We start from the raw sequence: 23,085 nt of genomic DNA on the forward strand, positions 1-23,085 counted from the left end.
TCCTCCTCGCACTTCTAAGTCGTTAACTGTCTTAAAGAGTGAGTGACTACTGTGCAGCACATTACAAGTTGAGATTATTATTAAATGTTTTTGTAAATATTCATTACGATTTTAAGTCCATTATTTCATCTACACAATAGCAGTATTAGCTAGGAGTAGTAGTTTCCGTTTAAGCAGCTCTAAATAGTTTCAAAATGTATATAATTAATTTATAACAAAGGGACAATTAACCAAAACTAGACATTTCCTGCACAATTTGCTTTTTATACAACAAACTTAAATTTTCAACGTAGGCTTTCGCTACCAATATTATTCATAATAAAGGTTTTTTGGTTAGATCGCGTAAGTATTAATGTGTCATAACCCTCCACCACCCAACACAGACAATTAGTAAGCGATTTGGCACGTAAACACAACGCCAATTAGTTACTTTAGCCCACCGGTGTGTTGGACAATACATCCACAACATTTACAATTTGAGTACGACGTTTCGCTGGTAATTACATACAGCATCATCGGGCTGAATTAATAATTAATTGGCGTTTTGTTTACGTGACAAATTCCTCACTAATTGGCTGTCAGGTGGTGGAGGGTTACGACGCATCATCACTTTATTTCACTCTCTTTATTAAATTTCATCATTGTACTCTAACTTTATCTCACCACTTTATCCCATCACATCTTTCTCCACTTTATCTCATAACGTTATCTCTAATCACTTTCTCTCATCACTTTCTATTTCTCGATGCAGTCGTGTAGAGTTCCAGATTTGATTCACGGAGAGCCAAAATCTAGCATAGCAAGTTTGTGAATAACGAGGGAATACTGTGTCGCTGTTAGAACCGAGATCTGATTCATTTTCTGTCTAGAGTTCACATTTTTATCTCTCTTTGAAGATAATATTCTGACCTTTGTTGATCTCATGTTCAACAAAGACCACCCCTCCCCACCTGACAGCCTTAACAAACTGTTGTTGGGGCAAGTGCTGGTAGCAAACATCTATGAAGGCCAGAAGGGCACACTCGTGGGGGCTGGTGGCTGGCACCATACCTGGCCGCCATCGTCTCCCTAGTGGCGATGATTCCACACCACACCAAGTACTTGTTTGAGGCTAAGCCGATCTAGAGGAGGCCCAGGACCGGTTAAGATAATCGTCACTGGTGTTAGCCTTGAGCAGGAATCGAACTCTAATCGCCGGTTTTGTAGCGCAATGTGCTAATTGTTGCACTACCGCTTCCCACATGTTCAACACCCACGTGATCATGAACAATGTCTCGGTAGCTGCAAACCTATATTAATTGTGAAGCTACCATATCGTCACTACAAGTACAGAAGGAACTAAAAGTGTTATGGACAGAAAATATTCCTCTATAATGCATTATTATTTGCATACGTTTTTTGTAGTGATGGATAAATCTTATTTTCGGACCGTTTTTTTAAGTATTATGCTTCATGTGAAGATGGCCATATAAATTAAATTACTGTCCATGCCACATAGGTTTCTTACCCCTTCGATAAAGTAACAAGTGTGTTAAACCGCTGACATATTTCATATGTCTAACCAAACTGTTTTTTTCTTTTAGGATAACCTCGAGGAACATTACAGAAATTTGACGATTGAAAACAATAACAAGTCTCTGGAAAAGTGTAAAATTACACTAAAAGAACTCTATAAGCCTATCCAGGCCAAAGAAGTTGACTTTTTAATGCAAGGAAGCATCAAAGATTACTATCATAGGATGAATGAGCTGAAATCGAAGTACAGAGAAATGGAAAATCTTGGAGATGAGGTAATGGTTGATACTGCCATTGCAGGGTTGCATTGAGCATAGATAACACATTCCTGCGGAGGGAGCTGGTAGGAACATTGGGTTGCTTGGTCAATGGCCAGGGTCAACGGCGGCGTGGTGTATTCTGCAAATATGTCCGACTGTGAGGGCGGACACAAGCCGGCGTGAGTAGGTTAAACGTTGAGTTTTATAAGGGCACCACGGGGTGACCAGCCCCTCCCCACCCAGCCCCACCCCTCCCACCCCACCCCACCCAGCCCCTCCCCACCCTTCCCAGCCAGCCCCTCCCCACCCTCCCCTCCCCTCCCCACCCAGCCCCACCCTCCCCACCCAGCCCCTCCCCACCCTCCCCATCCTTCCCTCCCCACCCAGCCCCTCCCCACCCTCCCCTCTCCACCCAGCCCCACCCCTCCCATTTTTGGATTCACGACGGATGGACGGACACAATAATCCCCTGTGGACTGGTGGAACCAGGAGGTTCCTACCAGTAAAAGTTTGTAATTGAATGCATTATTTCTATTTGGAATGATTATCTATTTGAAATTATACAATTAGTTTTTTTGTGTAAATTGGCAAGATATTATTTTCTTAGTACTTTTAGTTCTATTTGGGGGGGGGGGGGCTACGGGGGAATGGGGGCAGAATCGTCTTCCAACGATTGACTCATGTCCGACAATGCTGGATGATACCTCATCTATTATGTGAAGTGTATTAGCATGATTATTAATATCATGAAAATAAGCTAATTTAAGTTTTTATTCTCAAAGTTACTTCTTTTCATCTTTCATATCTCTATAATTTTTTCTTTAAATTCTGTGGAATTTTACCTACTTCTTAAACTTCACTATTTTATGCGTTTTTACATTTCTCCCTCAAGTTCGATAAGTAATTTCAAATGCATACTCTTTGGTTCGTTCGGTAAAGTCACGTAGGTAGAAAAACAAGTAAACCCGTAAAAACAAAGTTTTTCACTATAAATCCTTTATATGCGTGGCGGCTAGAGTCCTCTCGTCCTCTGGCTTGAGATGGCTTCCACCTATGGGTCAGATGATTGTCTGCCAGTATTAAGCAATTGGTAATTAAATATTTAATTTGTTTTCCCTAAACAGTGTAAAATTTTGGATTTTTTTTTCACGAAAATTAATTGTCACACACAACGAGTCTGTGTGGAAAATGTCAGCTCGATTGGATCACGGGAAGTGGGTTAAAAAACGAGCGAAAGATTTGCACGGTCCTAAGCAAGCAAGCGAACTTAATATAAAGGATTTAAAATATATTCGCCTGTGGAGGACGCGGGGATCGATCCCGCGACCTTTGGCATGGGAAGCGAGGGCGCTACCAACTGCGCTACTCCACCACGGCCTGTGGAGGGGTTACGCTCTGGGCTCTTACACTCTGACGTTCAGCCAAAGCCATGAATGCGTTCTATTTGAATATATGTAAAATAATTTATTTTTGCCTAAAAAGTGTAAAATTTTGGGAATTTTTTCACGAACAATAATTGTCTGGCACAACGAGTCTGTGTGGAAAATGTCAGCTCGATTAGATCACGGGAAGTGGGTTAAAAAACGACCGAAAGATTTGCACGGTCCTAAGCAAGCAAGCAAGCACGCAAGCACGTGAACTTAATATAAAGGATTTAATAAAACAAAATGAAAATAATATCACGACGTTTCCATCGTCCTCAGGTGGAAAAAAATATCCAGCAGTGGAACTGCTGAACCAGCGAGAGAGCTGTTACAACAAGGTTATATATGTGGTGTTGGGCAAGCAAGCGGGGTCTGAGCTGGAAAGGAATTCCATCCAGGGATGCAAGCACGTCAGTTGTGTTAATGGGGGAGATTAGGGAGAGAGATTAGGGAGAGAGATTAGCATGCATGAGCTTCCGTCGCCGCGTAAGAGTATCATCCCCGCAAATGCACACAACAGCAGTGTTAATGAGAGATTAACACCATGAGAGTGCAATCCAAAGGACATGTGAGCATGAGAGTGCAATCCAAAGGACATGTGAGCATGAGAGTGCAATCCAAAGGGCATGTGAGCATGAGAGTGCAATCCAAAGGGCATGTGAGCATGAGAGTGCAATCCAAAGGGCATGTGAGCATGAGAGTGCAATTCAAAGGACATGTGAGATATCTAAGAGAGAGGCACAGAGAGAGAGAGAGTCACAGATAGTCGGCAGGTAGGATGGAAACATCACGGTCAGTTAAGACTCCTCTCAGTGGGAAGCATCTCCAGTTTCTTCAACTTCCCACTCCCAGCCCCGCTCACTTCCCCTCCCCCCGGCAGTTTGCTCGTCCTCTAAACGTTCTCGCAGCACCCCCCCCCCTAGCTCCTCCCCCCTCTCTTACCGATATAGCCTCTTGTTACAGCAGCCGTTTTGCCCACTTCAGCAATTGTTTCTTGCTGGAGTTGTCCCACCTGATGACGGACGCTTGTGTTATTTTATACCTACGTGACTTTACCGAAAGAACCAAAGAGTATAGTGCTAGGCGTGTTCAGGCTGCCATGGTTGAGGATAAGAGCTGAGATTCATTTAGAAATTGGTAAAGTACAATGAACCCTTAACTTTCGCGGTGGCTGACAGGAAATGGGGTGAATACCAAATCCGCAAATATTAAACCTCATTAATATTGGTGCGTCTGCGCTCTTAGACCCCCTTTAGAATAAATGGTTTGGGCTTTTCCAATAAAACCTTTAAAAGGAAATATCCCCAACACCTGAACCTCACTCCGGAATTAATATGTTTGTAGTATTACTTGAGGTGTGTTATTGTATGTATGTTGAACTTGTTTCGCACTGTCCTTAGACAACCATGCTAATATAGAATTGTATAGAGTAGTTTAACGTATTGTTGATTATTATTTGTGGAATATTGTAAACATGCTGTAAATGAATAAAATACATTGGCTCATATGCTTTGGCTTTTATGACATCGGATTATCGTTTTCAGTTCGAGTCCTTCTGCATTACAAGAGCCTGACGATGTGTACTGCTGATTACAAGACTCTACAGCATAAATATTTTACCACTAGAACGCTGCCCTGATCTAAATCAGTCCCGCTTTTTCTTGAAGTATTTTATTTATCTGATTGTTATTCTCTTCAGATAAAATGTTGGTAAGTTGGTACCTTACCTGAATTTTCAGCAGATTTGTCTATTTTTAGTAGAATGGAGTATTTGCAACGATAATAGACATTTAGATTTTACTGAACCGTTTTCCTCTTGTGTTTTGTTACATTTATAGAAGAATAATGTACTATTGGCATTCGTTGAAAAGAAGGAGACTATGGTCGAAAAAATCCTGGATAAGAACGCATCAATACATGAAGAGCACACAAAAGGTAAGCCTCGTGTGTAAACACTGGAATAAATGGACGTTGTCAATGGTAATCTGGTAGTAAGACTTCAAATAATAAGGAAAGAGTAAAAAAAAGTGGATTTTTTTTGTATTGGTGCACCAAATAGCGCTTGCTACAATGATGATGAATATTCAATACACTATTACCTATAACTCCTATTATCTGTGACAGCTGTAGGGTCTACAAACTATTAGCCACAGCGGCAATCTTCCCATTTGCAGGTTAACCTAACTTTTTGATAAGTTATGCAGAATAGTGTTCATTTTTTTCATGCATGAGGAGTCACGTGACAAATTATTCCAATTGCTCACAGGTTATCCCCAACTAATTGAAGACACGCAATGCCCTCCACTTGAGCGTATGCCTTGACTGAACTGGCAGAATATCACTATCCTTGAGAGTCAGGATTTGTAAATCCAAACGATGTCAGAAGATCACTACCTCCATGCTCGTGAGGTTTGCTCGTGAGAGAACCTCCATTTGTTGCGTCTGTCTTTGACTAGATGAAATAATCTTCAGGCAGCATTGAGGTTGCTTCTACAAGCCCTTGAGATGTCTCCTTGACATTGTTCACGTCTCAGCCCCATCCAGTAGGGTGGTCATCGTGACCTCTTGATGAATCATGAGTTTGGTTTCGGATCTGATGTCACAATCATGGAACACCAGTTTATTCAGGCAAGCAAAGGCTTACAATGCACACTTGTGATGTTGGATGTCTTTGCCCGATGACAATATTCCGTGAGAGATGACTTCCAGGGTCCAGGTAATGCTTAGCATTCTTCAGTCTCACTGTGCATCTGAATTTATGGAGCTGGGGCTCGCTTATTGAGAGCTTGTCAATGGCGGACCTGAGGCCTTTGAGTCTTTAGCTTCAATCCCCACTTTTAATATGCCTCGGTAAAGGCATCGATGATTGCCTGAAGATCCACTTCCGAGTGAGCACACTACAGCATCATCAGCATACTGGAGCTCGATGACTGAAGTTGGGATGGTCTTTGCATCCAAGTCGACTGAGGTTAAACAGCTTACCATTCATGTATTAGTTTAGTGTTACACTGACTGGAAGCTGGTCATTGGTCAGATGCAGCATCATGGTGAGGAATATTAAAAATAGCGCTGGGGCAATAATGCGGCCTTGCTTGACTCCTTAACCTCAAAGGAAGTTGTGCTCGATTCATTACTGAGAATCATCACTTTCATGTCGTTGTGATACGGGCAAAGAATGGTGATAACGCTGGTGGCTATCCATACTTTAAAAGAATCCTCCACAACGATTATCGTTTGACAAAATCGAAGGCTTTTAGGAGGTAAAATTAGGCCATGTTGAGATATTTATGTTCAGCACATTTCTCCTGCAGCTGGTGAGCAGTAAAGATTATGACAGTTGTGCCTCTACCAAATCTGAGATTCGAGGAGGAGTTCTTCAAAATGAGTCGGTTCAGGAAAGTTCTTGCAATGTTATATCCTGTGGCGGAAAGCAAAGAAATCCATCCATTATATCCAGAGTCTCTTTGAAGATTGTCATGCTCAGGGCATACCCAAGGTCATATTGGATTTCTTCATAATTCTAGATCCTCAAGATAACGGCAGGTAGCTGTGATGTGAGATCATTTCTGCTTTTATTGAAAATTTCAGTGGGAATTCCGTCCACTCCAGATGACATGTTGTTCTTCATCTGCTTAACGGCTTTCCACACCTCATCAAATGATGGAGGAATTCCAAACTCAGGTTGAGAACACTCTCGTCTACAACAACGTCTCAATTGAGGTTTTCAAAATACTCCCTCTAGCAAGCACTAATGGCTTGCCTCTTGTTTATCAGATGTCCTTCATTCTTTGGTCTCAAGGGAGTTAGCCCCTGAGTGCTCAAACCGTACATGATTGCCCTCGCACTGGAAAAAATTGTGCATATTATGGATATTATTCGCTTTGTCTTCCCGATGTCTCTACTTCAGATCAAGATTCCTCATTTGGACCTCTGCTTTGGCTTTGTTTGTAATGCAATTTCTTTGGCTCGGACGTTGTCATTCTGCAAAGCACGAAAGGCCTTCCACTTGTAATTTGTTCAACTCTTGGATCTCCCTGTTATTGTCATCAAACCTGTCTTGATGTTTTCTGGTAGAGCATCCAAGGGTCTCTTCACAGGTGTTGATGAATATAGTCTTTATGCTTTTCCACGCACTGTTGTCACTCTCCGAATGATGTTAGTTGTAATTTTACAGTTTATTTTTTGAAGTACTGGTGAGAGGTATCTTTTGATGGTGTACTTGAGCCCCTTGACCTTGACCTGCGAATCCACAGTTCGCATTGCTTCTGCCATAATTTGGGAGCCAGTTTTATGGACATGACCAAGTAGATGAGTCGGTGATCAGACCATCAGTCGTCAGCTCCTGGCATAGCTTGGGTGATGCCTTGTATGTTTTGTATTGCTTGCACTGTGTTGATGTTTGATGTTCGTAAATTTGACGTTGTGTAGTGATCGTCCCACGCAACCCCTGGGACTATAGAATAGGGCAGCGCTACTTGCCAAAGACCGAGAAGCGCCTATCAATCAGGAAGGGTGGAGTATACACTTCACGCTCTGATTGGTTAGGGCACGGGGATCAAGATAATTGGCTGGAATGTTCATAAGGGAAAAGAGCAGGAAAGTTGGGTGACAGAGGGACGGTTATATCAGGCGAGGGTACGAGATGAGGATTGGTGGAGAGGGCGTGAGACAAGGGGCGGAGCGAGGAATAGGTTAAAAGGGAGAGCAGGAGGATGGGCTCGGTGCGTTGTGAGAGAAAGCGAGTGAAGAAGTTGTGGATCTGTGCTGTGGAATAAAGAACCAGGTAGACAAAAAGACAGCTAGAATCTTCTTTCACATTTGAAGTGACTGACTTGGAGACGTAATTTATTGGAGGCAATTCTTTAATTAAAACCCAAGCACACTGTTTTGCACACTCTCTGCTGTTACAAAACCCTGTCACTCGCTTAAACACAACTCTAGACTAGTTGATAGCCCACAACACAACGCTAGCCGTCTGACACTGATCTAAGACAGCCAACTACTGCTAGCAGCGCAATTATTAACTGGACAACGACAGCAACAAAGGCACGAGACGATAGAGGCGAAGGTGACAGCAGCGACAACGATGACGAGGGGATTCCACTCCAAACGATGGCCCCGATCCCCTGCTCGGGGTCCCCTTTATACCTGTTAGCGTGACCACGCTATGCCTCGGCCATGTGCCCCCTCTATCACCTTTCCCCTCCATCCCTCTCTCTCACTTACCATGTTACCTGCTGACAGACAGGGCTGCTACAACTGCAGATCCCCTTCTCTGCCAGCAACCCGCGCTATGCTACATAGTGGCTTATTCAATATCACTACACCATATTCAGGCATAAGAATAGCCTTCAGACCTCATGGTGCCACCCTCAATCACACCAGCGGCATTTACTGAACTACATGATTGTTAGGAAGCTTGACAGCACGGAAGTCCGCATCACTCGTGCCATGATCAATGCAGACGATTGATGGGCTGATCACAGACTAATTTGATCAGGTCATCGTCTAAAATTAGTATTAGCCAATGGGGTTTACCTGTGCCAAAATAAATCTCACCTAACCTAAGTTCTAAGTGCTCAATCTCATCAACATATTTAATGATCCTGTACTGTAACCCTGAATCCAGAGAGTATAACTTTTGGACTTGGACTTTGACATTTGTATTATTATAATTTCGTTCAGTGGAGTGTTATCAACAACAGTGCATTCTTCCTGCTGGGAGTTGTGGATTAGACATCTGAGTACTCGACTTGCCTGACTTATAATCCTCAAACATTATGGTATAGAAATACAATGTAACCATGTATTATCAGGAAACACATACAGTGTATATGAAACTAACGTGCAATAAATATTCATTTATAGAATGGAGAGTTTATTGAATACATATGTAGTGATGTATATTAAGTCAGAATGGCGTTTAGTGCCAGCTACTGAGATAAGAGGGGAACTGTGCATGTTAGAGTCTCTTTCTGGCACCAGAGGGTGTATGGCATGGAAGGGGACCCGAGGGGGTATGGTCCTGGAGACAGTCAGAGAGAGGGCACTGCAGGACGTGACAGCTGGGTGAACCCGAAAGGGCACGTGACTAGGAGAGGGTAGCGAGGGGGACCAAAGGTTAGCGAGAGGGACACGTGATGTGTGGCCCAGAACCTTCTCGTAAGGTCCAGAAGGGGGCGTGGCCGAGGGCGGAGCCAGGCCACGCTCAGGTGCATGAAAGGGAGGTCACGAGAGCCAATCCAGCCTGTCTTCTGGAATAGAACCCGTCGGTGCTACGTCTCTTTGATCCTTGGTCCTCAGTCTTTGGTCTTTCTGCTCGGCATCGTGGGTCAGGCAGTGTGTTACTGATTGACCCGGTTATGTCGTTACCCCGTTGTGGTCTAGTTACTCATGGTGGTTATCACCTATGTCGTTATCCAGTACTTTATGCAGTTACCCCGTTGTGGTCTTAGAATAAACGTGTTTCCTCCATAGTCTAGTGTGTGTTTCCGTGGAACCCACTACACATAGTTTATTGCGTGTGATTGCTGACTGACTGTGGTGTTTGCATGACAAGGCAAATGAGGAAGTTTCGGTCAATACAACTGACTTTTTCCATTAGTCTTGTGCTCTCAGGATAGACCCTCAGATTGACCCTGACTGTGAGGCTATCGAAAAGTGGGCATTGCTGATATAGGGAGGAGCTTCCAGCTCGCCACGTGTCCCGGTTGAGCCAAAAATGTTTAAGTGATATTAATACCTTCATACTCCTCTGTTATTAATTCTACTAATGCATTAAATGATTTTGTTTTTAATCTAATTCTAAACCTTTCATTCAGATAATGAAGAGCTGAATAACCAATTAACTCAGGAGAAGCAGAACAACAATGAGAAACAGTCAAAAATTACCAGGCTGGAAGAAGAAGCGAAGGTGAGATTTATATTTCTCTGGAAAGGTTAATAGACGAAATGTAAGTTTTTATACATATATGGGCACTCAAAAGAAAGTTCTGTTTGTGTATGGTAACACTCATAATGTTTATTGTAATGCATGAAGAGTTTGTAGAAAGTGTTTTAATGCTTTCCAACTTAGGCTGAAAGCATTAATGCATTTGCTTTTCCGACTAAATTAAGTGGGAATACAATAACTTGTAAAGGCGATCCAATTTGACTTACATTACATTATAACATTGTGTTTCCCAAAACCTCGAGTTAAAATAAGTGCTAAAACTATTTGCCTCGGAATCTGTGACCATCATCTTGATGTCATCTTGTGAAATCACAGGCCATGTCCTGTTTGATACGATATCAATGTATGACCTTATGAAGTTGAAACTCCCCTCACTGAGGCTATCGGATCGTGTAGCCAGTGCCACATAATTTGAGTACACAAACTTACAGAATGAGGTTTGGGTATATCGCTCGTCTATAAATTGAATAATGTGATTAATGCACAGTGTAAGGTGTACTGATTTGTTGGGCCAATTCTACACGCATCCTTAAGTTGCTGAGCATATTCCATCGTAGCCACTGCGCTATGATTTGAGTGTGAGGAAGCGAGACTTTCCGAAAACTCTATCCACAACTGGTATTATGATGTTGCATGCTGGAAAACGTGGGTTGTGACAGGGGTACATTGGGTATATTGGGTTGTTTGTACATATTCACAATGATAAGCTGAGTAATTTGCACAGGTATGGTGGTTGTCTGTCATATTACTGTTGGTGGCAGGTTGATGAAATTGGCGATGTCATGTCTTAGCTAGATAGCCAGAGCATCATTTGAGTATGTACTTGTTAGCAGCTTGCAGCTCTATATTTCATAACAACATTATTGTACTCACAGAAAATGTGGAAACGTGCGTTTCTTTTAATCTGAGGAAGTCAAAGTCTTAAGTACCATCACAATATGCTCCCAATTTGTCAGGAAATGCCATCAACGTTGTGTTGACAAATCTGTATATCCGGGTAGATTTTCATGGAAGGTTTGGCCGTAATAAGATATTTAATTATGGCTGAAAAAGCTGTTTACTGACCAAAAGGTCAATAATTGACTTTGGTCGCCATTTTTATGATCATTGGGGTTTTCCACATAACGTGGCGGGCTGCCAGAAGACTATCAGAATTCCACCCTGTCATCTTCATAGTTTATTCCATTTGACATAATAACTCATGATGCTCACAATGTTGTCAGATCTCAGAAGTCCAACAGCATTGAGCCTGGAAATGTATTTAATGGATGACAGGGCACAAACATATTGTCTTGGGCTCCCATATGAATGTTCTTGACTTCACTAACACTCACCGTGTAGCATAGTGAAGCAGGTAAACTAACTCCCATAATCTGCAGGACTTAGGAAAGTCCTTATCCAGGAGTGGAGTGATCATAGGGCTGTACATGACCACTATTGGATTTGCCCATTGCTACATACAACACCTAAATTTGGGAAATAATTGATATGTAGTGTTTAATTATATTATAAAAATAATTAGATTATCAATAGATTTCGATTGTTTGGCTGCTATACATTGCCACATAAGCCACTTCGTTGAACTATCATTTGTGGCCCCTTTAAAAAGAGCTAATAGCTCAGTGGGTTTTAGGGGCCATCAAATTTAGTATGTACGCATGGAGGGAGGAGGGGTTAACCCAAACGCGTACGCTTGCATATCGGGGGTCTACTGACAATGTACGTGCGCATAGAAAACGGGGGGGGGGGAGATGAAGCCTCGATAATAATTAATTTTCCTACATTGGCCTTGCTGTGACGAAATTCCTATAATACGTAACCTGTTTGACTGAGTTCAGTTGGCGTTTGAACCTAGCGGACACTAGACAAACTTTTTAAAGGTACGCAACTTAATTCTTTACTGCAGCCGGCGGTGGATTATCTGTTTGCTTAAACACGTTAATAGTATTAATCCTTGATCGTTTCTGCGTGGATTAAATTTCGGCCATTCTATTCGGGGGGGGGGGGGGGTGCGTCAAGCTTACATACGCAGGTGGGGGGGGGGTGTAAAAAGTACGCGTGCGTACATGAAGGGGGGAGGAGTAAAGTTGACAGATTTTTGCGTATGTAGTAAATGGATGGCCCCTTACCTGGTAAGATAAAAATTTTGTTTTAGTTAATTGAAGATTGCTATTTTTAAGTGTATAAAACATTCTGGCACGTCCACTGAGCAATGAGGAAGATGACACCGATGTTTAGACTCAGATTAAAAACAAAGTAAATAAATTAATATTTTTGCATGATGGAAACATTTTCTATCATAGAGAGCATAATGACCGATGGAAATGTCTACTAAAGCTTACTGAAAGGGAAATGATAATGATTACGTACTTCAAATAATCTGTAAACAATAGACATAGAGGAGTTAATTTAGACGTAAACATTACACGAACTTAATTAGATATACAGAGATCAGCTCATCAGAGATGTCCCTCTCCTCAGCAATTTCAACACCAAATGAGAGCTGTCCCCGAGCGAGGGACCGCTTATGCGTGGTGTTGCATAATACAGTAGACGAAGTGCGGTGTTTTCAAGATTAACTTTAGAATAATGTCGGATAAAACCAACCCTGTGGCTGGTTCCTCTCAATGTAGACTTAAGAAAGCAGTGTTTCCCCTTAAATGGGGATTTACTGTCAAAGCATTTTTACATCTTACGAACATTTATACTGAAGGAATTGTTAGAGTATTCTAACTGTTCTAATGAAGAAATTGTTACTTAACTCTATTCGTTCTAATATATAGAGAATTCGAACCTTTCTAATAAAAAAGTCGCATTCAATACACTGCGGCCTTAAAAGAAAAACATATGCAATAGGTGCCATGTCTGGAAATGTCCCTTCATAGCATATTTCTAATACAATTTTTACACAGTATTTTACTTGCACATAATTGTCCGTATTATCTTTTGCATTGTTAATTGCCCTCGATTACAGATATATGGATGGATAAAGAGAATGTATACATACTTGAACACAAATTAGAAAAGCAGTAAAACGGTTATTTATACTTCAGGTATCTGTGTTGAATACCATTGTTATTTCACTTTATGCTGATTTCATTGCATTATGGTTAATTTTCAGTCACAAACGAAACACGCAGAAGAACTGAAAAACAAAAATCATTCGCTTGAGGTAAGAGATAAAATCACGACGAACCAAGCACGATGAACAAGTTGAACATACTTAACAACCCACAAAGATGGGCATTGCATTTTTTTTGCAAAGACAAATTTTCGGTTGTGCATGAGACTGAGTAATGGATATCAATTTGTGTTGTTAAATTAACTTGTATTCCGGCCTGCACTATTTTTGTTGTGACGGTTTTACCTATCACATACAAATGATAATTTTAAGTTGGAGTCATATAAATTACTAAATGTGTCTTAAAATGAGCAAGTAAACAAATAAGGGACTAGATTTTTACAGTTTTTTTAATATAAAATATTACGTCACCCCGACTCAAGATGGTGGCAAAACAGTGTACACACAAATTCAAAGATGAAATAGGAATCAATGAGGAAGTAGTGAGTCCTGCATTCCCTCCTAAACACACTGAGACTCGGAGCGCACCAGACTGCAGCTGGCAAGGCATTCAAGGTCCTAGGAGCAACACTTGCAAAGGTGCAGCCACCCAGATTTGGGTGCAAGATCCGTGGCTGGGAGAGTCGGCCCTTTTCTGATGATGGCAGCACATAGGCCCCAGTCGCATGAGGGACCAACTGGACCCACAGGTACGTGGGTCCAAGACATGAATAACTCTATAGGCTAAAATATCCAGCATGTACTCGATATAGAATTTAGCTGGAAGCCAGTTCATATAGCCGAGAGTGGGATTAATACAGTACAAGGAGTCCTCATGTTACACACACTCACACTAACACTAACGAGCCAGCTTCAATGAAATAGTATTTTTTTTCATCGACCTAAAACGCGAACTTGCACTTGCAAACTGAACTGTGGAACTATTTTGTTTAGTGGAGCAATCCTCCGCGAGATGTAATCAGTCAGTATTTGTGTGTGTCTGTGTGCGCGTGCACGTGTGTGTGAAAGTGAGCATGTGTGTGTGAAAGTGAGTGTGTGCACTGGTTATATTCTCCTAATGGCGTTTGTAGCCACCACAGCGGCCAAATGGGGGCTCCAGTTGGGTGCAAGGGGCTAGTAACCCCTCTACCTTCGAATGAATTACGATTCCACGGAAAATAAATCAAACGAAGCTTGTGCCGTAGGTCCCGAGGGGACAGGCATCTATTACGTCTCCTGGCCAAACCCCATTTGTCGGAGTCAGGAGACTGAAACCTTACCCTCAGGATTCTTTCAGAAGCAGCAAAATGCCACTACGGGTGGCCAGGTGGAATGTTCGAATGCTCACTGCGGAGGAGAGGTTGCCACTCCTCTGTCGGGAGCTGGACCGGTACCACCTAGATCTCTGTGGTATTCAGGAGGTCCGGTGGACCGGCTCTGGCTCCTGTCAGCAAGACGGTGGACAGTCCTCTACTCGGGGCAGGAGACTGCCAAACAAAAGGGAGTGGCTCTTATTCTGAACAAAACAATGAAGGTAGTGTAGGGGCGTGGTGATGACGTGTGGAAAGCTGGAAGCCCCGGGCTACTTTGGGCTTGCCTTCCCGTCAACCAGAGTTGAGGAGTGGTGGTCATGGTTACCTATGCACCCACGGAAGATGAACATCAGTGGAGGGATGCAGGCAAAGCCGATGAGTCAGATGCCTTATATGACCTCCTGTCACAGGTGCTAGCTAAAGTGGCTTCTCGGGATAGAGCCATCCTCTAGGGTGACTTTAATGCCCGAGTTGGTTATGACGATGGCACCTGGTCTGGAGTGACTGGAAGGCATGGGCCAGATCAGCTCAATATCAACAGTGGGAGGCTGCTAGACTTTTGCGCAGCCCATGGGCTTGTAATTACCAACATGCTGTTCTGGCATCGGCGCATCCACACAACATCATGGATGCATGCTGGGTCCAAGTGTAATGTGGCTCTCAGAGACACCGTCTTGTTCCTTAATGTATATTTATTATGAATAAAGTCCGCTGACAACTTAACAAGTGACTACACACACTTGGGTAATTTAAACGTCTTGGGCACAACATAACTCTAACCCTTCAATACTACTCGGTGCCCACTCCAAGACGATGAAGACGACCTGTTCCAAGGTGACGACGGCGATGACGATTCCCCACAACAACCACTCCCAGATCCGGTCTGCACCAGTTCTTATCCCTCTCAGGACCCGGCCACGCCCCTATTCTCGAACTCTCCCTTACCGCACCTGGCCCTGTTTCTCTGCCCTTATTACCATTTACGAATGTTGGGTCCCGTGTTTCCCCTCTTGTGATCCTGTCAACACTTGTCCGATCAATCATTATTAGTAACCACTTAGGTCCCACATTACCTTGATATTACCCTGTCAATTCCCGTTACGATAATTAGTAACCATGGTCCCGGAGAGACGTACTGTCCCCATATCACCCGTACTGTCCTTACACAAGCAATAACATCTGCTGGACTATATAGTGATGGAACAGCGGATGCAGGCCCATGTCCTTGATACCAGAACCTGAGCTGATCTGCCCACTGACCATCGATTTGTCATCTGTAAGATGTGTCTACATTCTTACACTTCGGTGGTGGGTGTACACCCAGGAACCCATTCAAACCAATAGTACCCTGGTCTCAGCTTGCTAATGAAAGTTTCAAGCGAGAATTTCATCGACACTTGCAGCTGGGGTTGGCATCATCCCCCACTCCTCCGGATGTCGAGGGGAAATAGGCAAGTTTTTGGTCTGTGGCTCATGCAGCTGCAATGGCAGCTTTGGGTACACGGTCCGGACCTCCCCAGAGATCCTAGCTGACAGAAGAGGTGTTCAGGCTGGCTGAGAAAAAACGACAGGCCCACTCTCATTGTCTACAACATCCCTCATCAGAGAATGAGGAGGCTTACCACAGCCTCCGCTCAGAGGTTCGGAGGGCCGTTAGGCGCTGCAAGGATGGGTGGTGGTTGCAGGTTACTGAGGAGATGGAGTCTGCCTCAGTGGCCAGCGATCACAAATCACTATTTGATTCCTTTAAAAAGTAACTTGTAGTGCCACACCTATCACTATCATTATGGGAAATAATGGTGCTACAATCTCTGACCCCCAGGAACAGGTTTGCAGATTTGCTGAACATTTCTGAGCTCTTGGGGGAAGGGAAAATCCCTCAGCCTGGTTAAATATTATGGGGCAAAGTGGGAATGACCCTGCTGAAGCTGATGTGCCTCAAATTCTGGAAGAAGTAGTCACCCCCTGTGAGTGGCTGGCTGAGGTGCCATCTGTAGAGAAGTACAGAAGGCGATCCAGAGTCTGAGACCAGGAAAGACACCGGGTAGAGATGATCTCCCAAACATAATACTGAGAGTGGGTGGCATTTGTGCACAGACTGCCCTACATGACATAATAATAACAGTCTGTACCACTGGATGGGTTCCGCATGATTGAAAGGATGCCCTGGTGGTCCCACTCTTTAAGAAGTGGGATCGCACAGACTGTAACAACTGCAGGGGCATCTCACTCCTCAGTATGCTGGGAAAAGATCCTGGCATGCTGAGGACAGGCTTGCAGAGCCCCAATGTGGGTTTCAGGAAAAGGCGGTCCTGCACAGATGCTTTTGTGCTTTCGGAGTCCCTGACTATCTGCTCGTGATAATTAAGGACCTTCATGATGGTGAGCGGGCCCGGGTAAAACTACATGGCCAGGAGTCCGAGCCATTCCTTGTTCACCTTGGGGTGCGACAGGGATGTCCTCTGGCTCCCACATTATTTACATCTATTTTGACCACGTAGTTCATGAAGCCTTCGATGGCTGTGCTATAGGAATTTCCATCTGGTACAGATACAAAGGGAGGCTGCGCGATGTCCGGGTGTGGTCACGGGATGGCTCCCTATTGTTTAACCATGTTATGTATGCCGATGATTGGTTAATTGCTGCTCACTCAGAGGAGGAGTAGGAGGTACTGCTGCTGAACCTAGAGCGTGCCACTAAAAGGTGGGGCATTACCATCAGCCCCACCAAAACTAAGCACCTGCCTGGGTATCTTGTACCATCAGACCATCCACCCCCACAACTCCCAATTGGTGATGGGGCTGCTGTGGAGAGAGTGGAGAGTTTCCCATACCTGGGCAGTGTGCTCATGCCTGGCTACGATTTGACAGCAGAGGTCTCCTTCCGAATCAGATCAGCGTTATATTTTAATCGGTTGCTTAATGTTGTGTGGAAGCTCCCTGATCTGTCACTCCACACAAACCTTTAGGTCTTCTCATTCACAGTCATGCCCTCCCTTCTCTATGCTTGCGAAATGTGGACCCCCCTAATGCAACATCTTCGCCGTATAGAAACATATAGGTTGGCCTTCATACGATACAACCTTTGTTTAACCAGGCTGGATTTTGTGAGGAGCTCACAACTCCTTGAAAGTTCTGGACAAAGTGCCATCGGTGAGCCCCTCTGGCAGGCAAGGCTGCGTTGGCTGGGTCATGTAGCCCGCATTCCCAGCCACCGCATGCCTAAACAGCTTTTGTTCGGCTGGATCAAGGGGGCGAAACAGGCGCGGCACGGGCCAAATCAGAGATTGAGTGATGTGGTACAGGAGGACGTGGAGCTGAGTGGACTTGCTGATGACTAGGACCATCGATGTAAAGATCGGCCTCTGTGGAGGAGGCACGTGAAGGATGCTACTGAGCAGTTAGAGGCAGTTGCCCTCCAACAACAACGGAGGGCGGAGGAGCGATGCTCACAACAATTAGCAGAACGCCGGGTGGCTAAAGCACAGCAAGTTCGCACAGTAGGGAGGAAAGGTGGTGCATTGGCCAGTCATCTCAGCCAGTTGACCCGTGGCACCTGGGTCTGCCCCGTGACCTCCTCCAAGTGGGCGTTCGACACTTCACGTAGTCTCAATGGGCAGATCGTCTGGCACAAGCGCCGTGGTGATGTCACCGCCACTTAGTGTCGAATGTTGTTGTGTGCACGGGTTTTTCTGGTTGAATTGCCATGGAAAAGTCAAATTCAAATTATGCATGTACTATCACCACAGTTTTATGTGTTTAAATGGAACGGGTGCACAATTATAGGGATGCCCATGGAGGTAGTGTAATGGAGCAAATGAAGGTGACACGAGCAGGAAGGGTTGTACACACTCCCGCCAGGTGAAGGGACTGCCTGTGGAGAGGGATTGTGACAGCAGGCGTGTTTCACTGAATTGGTGAGGCTGTGGTGACAGCAGGGAGAGAGAGTGCCAGGATCAAAGCAGTGCGAAGTGAGAGAGTGCCAATATGGAGTTTGGCAGAAGTGATGTGTAGGTGAGATTGAGATAGATGAAGATTCAAGTCACCATGTGGATGTGGAGAGGACTGCAAATTGTGAAATATTCAAAGGGTCCAGAGGTCGAGTGGACAAGGTGGAGAGTTTTGAGTCCGAGTGTTGACCAGGAGTTATATGCTACAAGTTAAGTATTTCCATGATACTGTATTATTTTTCTGAGGTTATTTCTGGAGTTCTAATACACTCACCCTACAATGAAGAAGGTTGATTCGTCCATGTATGTTCGTGCGTGCATGTATGAGTGAGTGTGAGAGAATGTCTACGTGACAGAGTGGTAGTGTACCACATGTATATATATATATACATGCAACCTAAAATTACCATTACAATGTTCAATATAAATTTATTGATTATACTGCTGTTATGCCACCTACATGCCGATTCTGTGCCTACCGTGGTCAGCATGTTGCCTACAGTACAGTGTTCACATCATGATTGTCGACCAAATAATTAACCACATACTGAACAACTGCATTCTATGCCCACATTTCGGCTGACTGGACAGTATTAGTCGTGGTGCTCCCGAAACTATCACATGGCTCACCAAACGTAAACCTCGATGTATAATTTACACAAACTTGCCAGACTCGCAGAACATGGTTGTCAACTGGCACACTCTGTCTGAATCACGTGTTTATAGTGGCATCAATGAGGTTGGAATGTAACCCCAAATATTTGAAGCACTCCGTTTGTTAAATTATATTGTTTCTGATATCCGCAAAAGGTGAAGGGAATTAAACTTAATTTTGCTTGAAGAAGAGAGCATGATCTTTGTTTTCTTGGGATTTTGAGAAATTTTAGTAATGATATTTGGTGTTGTTTCTGGAGACATCACAGTCAGTTAAGACTTTACCTGGTTAATAACGTCTTCTAATGATTGCTCAGTTTGTACCCATCTTCTGCATTATACGGCCACACACTCCACTATCCAGCGACACACTCCACTATACCCCAATATCCGGTCCCAAAGTAAATTAAATAATTGTTTTCTCCTTGGATACTTTTAATTGGTTTCCTGTATTCTTCTCGTAAAATTAAGGCTGTGAGCAAAGACAAAATTTAATCTGACCCTTACATAAGACCTGAACAATTGTAAACAGCTGTCAGCGCACTGTGTTAAACAGGACTGAGTGAGTTATTTACAACAAATGCGGAACAATAAACACGAGATTCTTTGCATGGTCATGCAAAACTCAAAATTGTGACAAACTGTAAGTCTGAAGCATATTCCTTGAAACTTGACACGTATGGGGTAGTGGTGGGGGCAATGGAAAGGGGGGAGTTTGCCAAAACACGAATGAGTAATGGTGGGTAGGGACAGTTGCTTCGAGCAATATGAGATGAGCTATAGTTAAACATCTTTTGTGAAGACTTACAAATTGCAAAATACGTACTTCACAATTACACAATCTGAAATAGGCATTGCATGGCATAATTCATGCTCCACGGAATGTGTATTCATGTATTTATCACCCGATTCATGTATTCATGGTTATATCCAGGTGGAGAATGCGAAGGTGATAACGAGGCTCCAATACCTTGAGGTAAAACACATGCTTCACAACCCACATTTAACATATACAAATGGTGGTTAGATATTTGCATGCCAACGTATGCATTTATATGAAGATGTATGTAAATTTGAGGACTGCAGCCATTGCTGCAAATTCTTCACCGACCACCACCTGATCTGATCTCAATGGATTTTGCATTCTGTTGTTTGCAGATTTTAACATTATAAGAAATGCCCCGTTATATTCTGTTATAGACGTCCTTGCTATTATTCAGTTGTTTGGTCTTAGGCAACATGTTAAAGCCTCAAATTATATTGCTGGACATACTCTGGAATGTGTGCAACGTTGGATTCCCAGTTCAGTAACCTTTCTATTATTTATACAGATGTATTTATTTTGATTTGAAGCTTTCGCGACAGCAGGGATCCATATTCTTTGGTTCTTTCGGTAAAGTCACGTAATTAGTATAGCCTGATGACAACCGCTTGTGTTGCGATCGAAACGTCGTGATTTGTTTTATTTTATTTTATTTCTAACTACGTGACTTTACCGAAAGAACACACGAGTATAGATGTATCTGATCACTGTGCAGTAATAGCCAAAATGCCTTTACCTTGCTCAATCTATTCCCGTCAATGGCAGATGTCTCACCGTATGCTAAACTCCATTACTTATTTATCAATTACTGAGGCCTTTGCTCTTTCGTGCCTCTTTAAAGAGACTGCTTTGATATATAATGCCACTCTTGTGCACGTTTAAATCACGTAGCTGATGGCATTTTGAAGAGCTATGGACATTTAAATCAATGTTTCGCAAATCTGAGTGGGTCTGGAGAAAGTCAGGTTTAATAATTTAGCGACAATTCTTTAAAACATCACTCCCGATAGACAACGATGTCATCTCTCAAGCGCCATCTGTAAATTTTGCCCGCCTAATTACCACCAGAAAGTTTATTTATACAGTTATATTAGCCAGTTTGAATTACCTTCTGAATCCAGGCCAGTGGCTTTATTATATAATCTCTACTGACCATTGCAATTCATTCAAACAGTTTTTTTTCTCGTCAAAAAATCTCCATTGGCTCTTGGGCATTGTCAGATTTGCACGCACCTCATTGAAAGGGCACCACAATGTCTTTCCACTAGATTCGAAGCTTTCGTGACTGCATGAATTACTCTTTTGTTCTTTTGATAAAGTGACGTAAAAATAAAATGAAATAATAATATAATACGACGTTTCTATTGCAACACAAGCAATAGTCATCTGAAAACAAACTTAGTTTTCTCATTCATTCGTACCTGATGACGATTGCTTGTGTTGCAATCGAAACGTCGTATTGTATTGTTATTTTATTTTATTTCTATGTGACTTTACCAAAAGAACCAAAGAGTAATTTCTTTCCAAATTTAAATCTCTTATATTTTTCTAAATACTTGAGGGTACAGTGGCAACACTGTTTTATGAATGTTTTTCTTTTATCTACTTGCTTGATCCATTTCAGTCAGGTTTTAGACCAGAGCTCAGCACAGAGACTGGTGAGGGTTGTCAATGATTAACTGTCTGGAAACAAAGGTTTTCCAAGCATTTTCCTTCTTGATATTAGCGCAGCTTTTCGTAAAACTAGCATTTTACACAATTAGTGGAAACTCATGATAGAGGCCTCAGACATGGCCTTGCAATGGTTTCACTCCTTTTTGCAAACCGTGTCACTATGGCCAGTTTTAAGATCTTGACTGAGCCCACTTTATTCAGAGTGTACATGGCCCCGCTTGGAGCCTTTCTCAAACACCAAAGGCTATATTAAAATTGGTACACACACGACACACTATTCTGTGCTCAACTGTCGTTAGATTGGGTGTCTCTTCTTCATTCATCTCTAAAATTTTATTTTAATATATTCATTGTCCGATTCATGTTTCCATGGTTATATCCAGGCTGAGCGTGAGAAGGCTGAAAAGAAGGCAAACAAATCTGAGGTAAAACCCACACTTCACTACCCAGTCAGCGACATTTATTTTCTTGATGCAGGTCAATCTGATAACTGTGCAGTAATTATTATTAGTGCATTGATATTTGCATGCCAACATATGCATATCATTGAAGATGTATGGAGATTGCAGGACTGTGCAGGCATTGTGGCTAATTCTGCTCTACCATAGTCCTAAACCTACGATCACCTGATCTGCTCTCAGTGGATTCCTTCTGCATTCTATTGTTTGTAAATGTCCCATTACATTATTCAGTTACATACTTATTTGGCATTCTTCAGTTATTTGGTCTCACGCAGCATGTTCAAGTCCCTACTCATTCTTTCGGACATATTCTGGAATAAATGTGCTCCAATGGCGTCACAGTCAGTGACCTTTTTATTATCTATGAAGGCCCTTCTGATCACTGCGCAGTGATCTTTACGATGCCCATATCTTGCTCAACTCCATGACTTACCAATAACTAAAACCCTTACCATTTTCTGCCTCTTTAAGGACACTACTTTGTTGTACAATGCCACTTTTTTACACGTTTTAATCACTTACCTCCTCTCAATATTTAACCGGTTTTTACCTATAAGCTCTCCCCATGCCAAATTAATGGTTCGTAAATCTGAGCGGGTCGGGAGAAAGTCAGGCTTCATCATTTAGCGACATATTTTTAAGACATCACTACCCAACGAGAAATGGTGTCATCTCTCCAGCGATAGCTGTTCATTTTGTGCTCCTAATTACCACCAGAAAGGGTATTCTTAAAATTGTATTTAATAGATTTAATCATCTTCTGAATCCAGGGGATCAGCTTGATTATGTAACCTCGACTGACAATTTCAATTCATTCCAACAGTTTTTTTTGTCATAAAATAATCTCCACTGGCTCGTCATGATTGTCAACACCAATGGTTCTGAAACCTCCAGATATCCACCACCTCTTTGAAAGGGCACCACAATTTATTTCCAATTTGAAATTTCCTATATTTTATAAAATACTTGAACATACTGTGGCCACGCTGTTTTATCCAC

The 23,085-nt window shown here is 42.8% G+C and overlaps 2 protein-coding genes and 1 long non-coding RNA gene across 3 annotated transcripts in view; 2 read left to right on the top strand and 1 right to left on the bottom strand.

The window, feature by feature from the left end:
* LOC133361338 (zinc finger protein 208-like) overlaps positions 1–23,085 on the bottom strand; it is a gene marked incomplete at both ends in the record, with an annotated part of 534,864 nt that overhangs the window by 369,010 nt on the left and 142,769 nt on the right. The window lies entirely within an intron of this gene.
* LOC133361306 (oocyte zinc finger protein XlCOF6-like) overlaps positions 1–23,085 on the top strand; it is a gene marked incomplete at its 5' end in the record, with an annotated part of 253,533 nt that overhangs the window by 139,780 nt on the left and 90,668 nt on the right. The gene's annotated exons all lie outside the window — the stretch shown is intronic.
* Positions 12,002–22,049, top strand: LOC133361301 (uncharacterized). The gene is made up of 4 exons (XR_009757352.1): positions 12,002–12,031; positions 13,273–13,323; positions 20,063–20,104; positions 22,009–22,049. It is a non-coding gene; the product is annotated as an uncharacterized LOC133361301 (long non-coding RNA).

Source organism: Lethenteron reissneri, chromosome 72 (assembly GCF_015708825.2).
Source record: "Lethenteron reissneri isolate LAM-NWPU_2019-01 chromosome 72, ASM1570882v1, whole genome shotgun sequence".
NCBI classification, from domain to species: Eukaryota; Metazoa; Chordata; class Hyperoartia; order Petromyzontiformes; family Petromyzontidae; genus Lethenteron; species Lethenteron reissneri.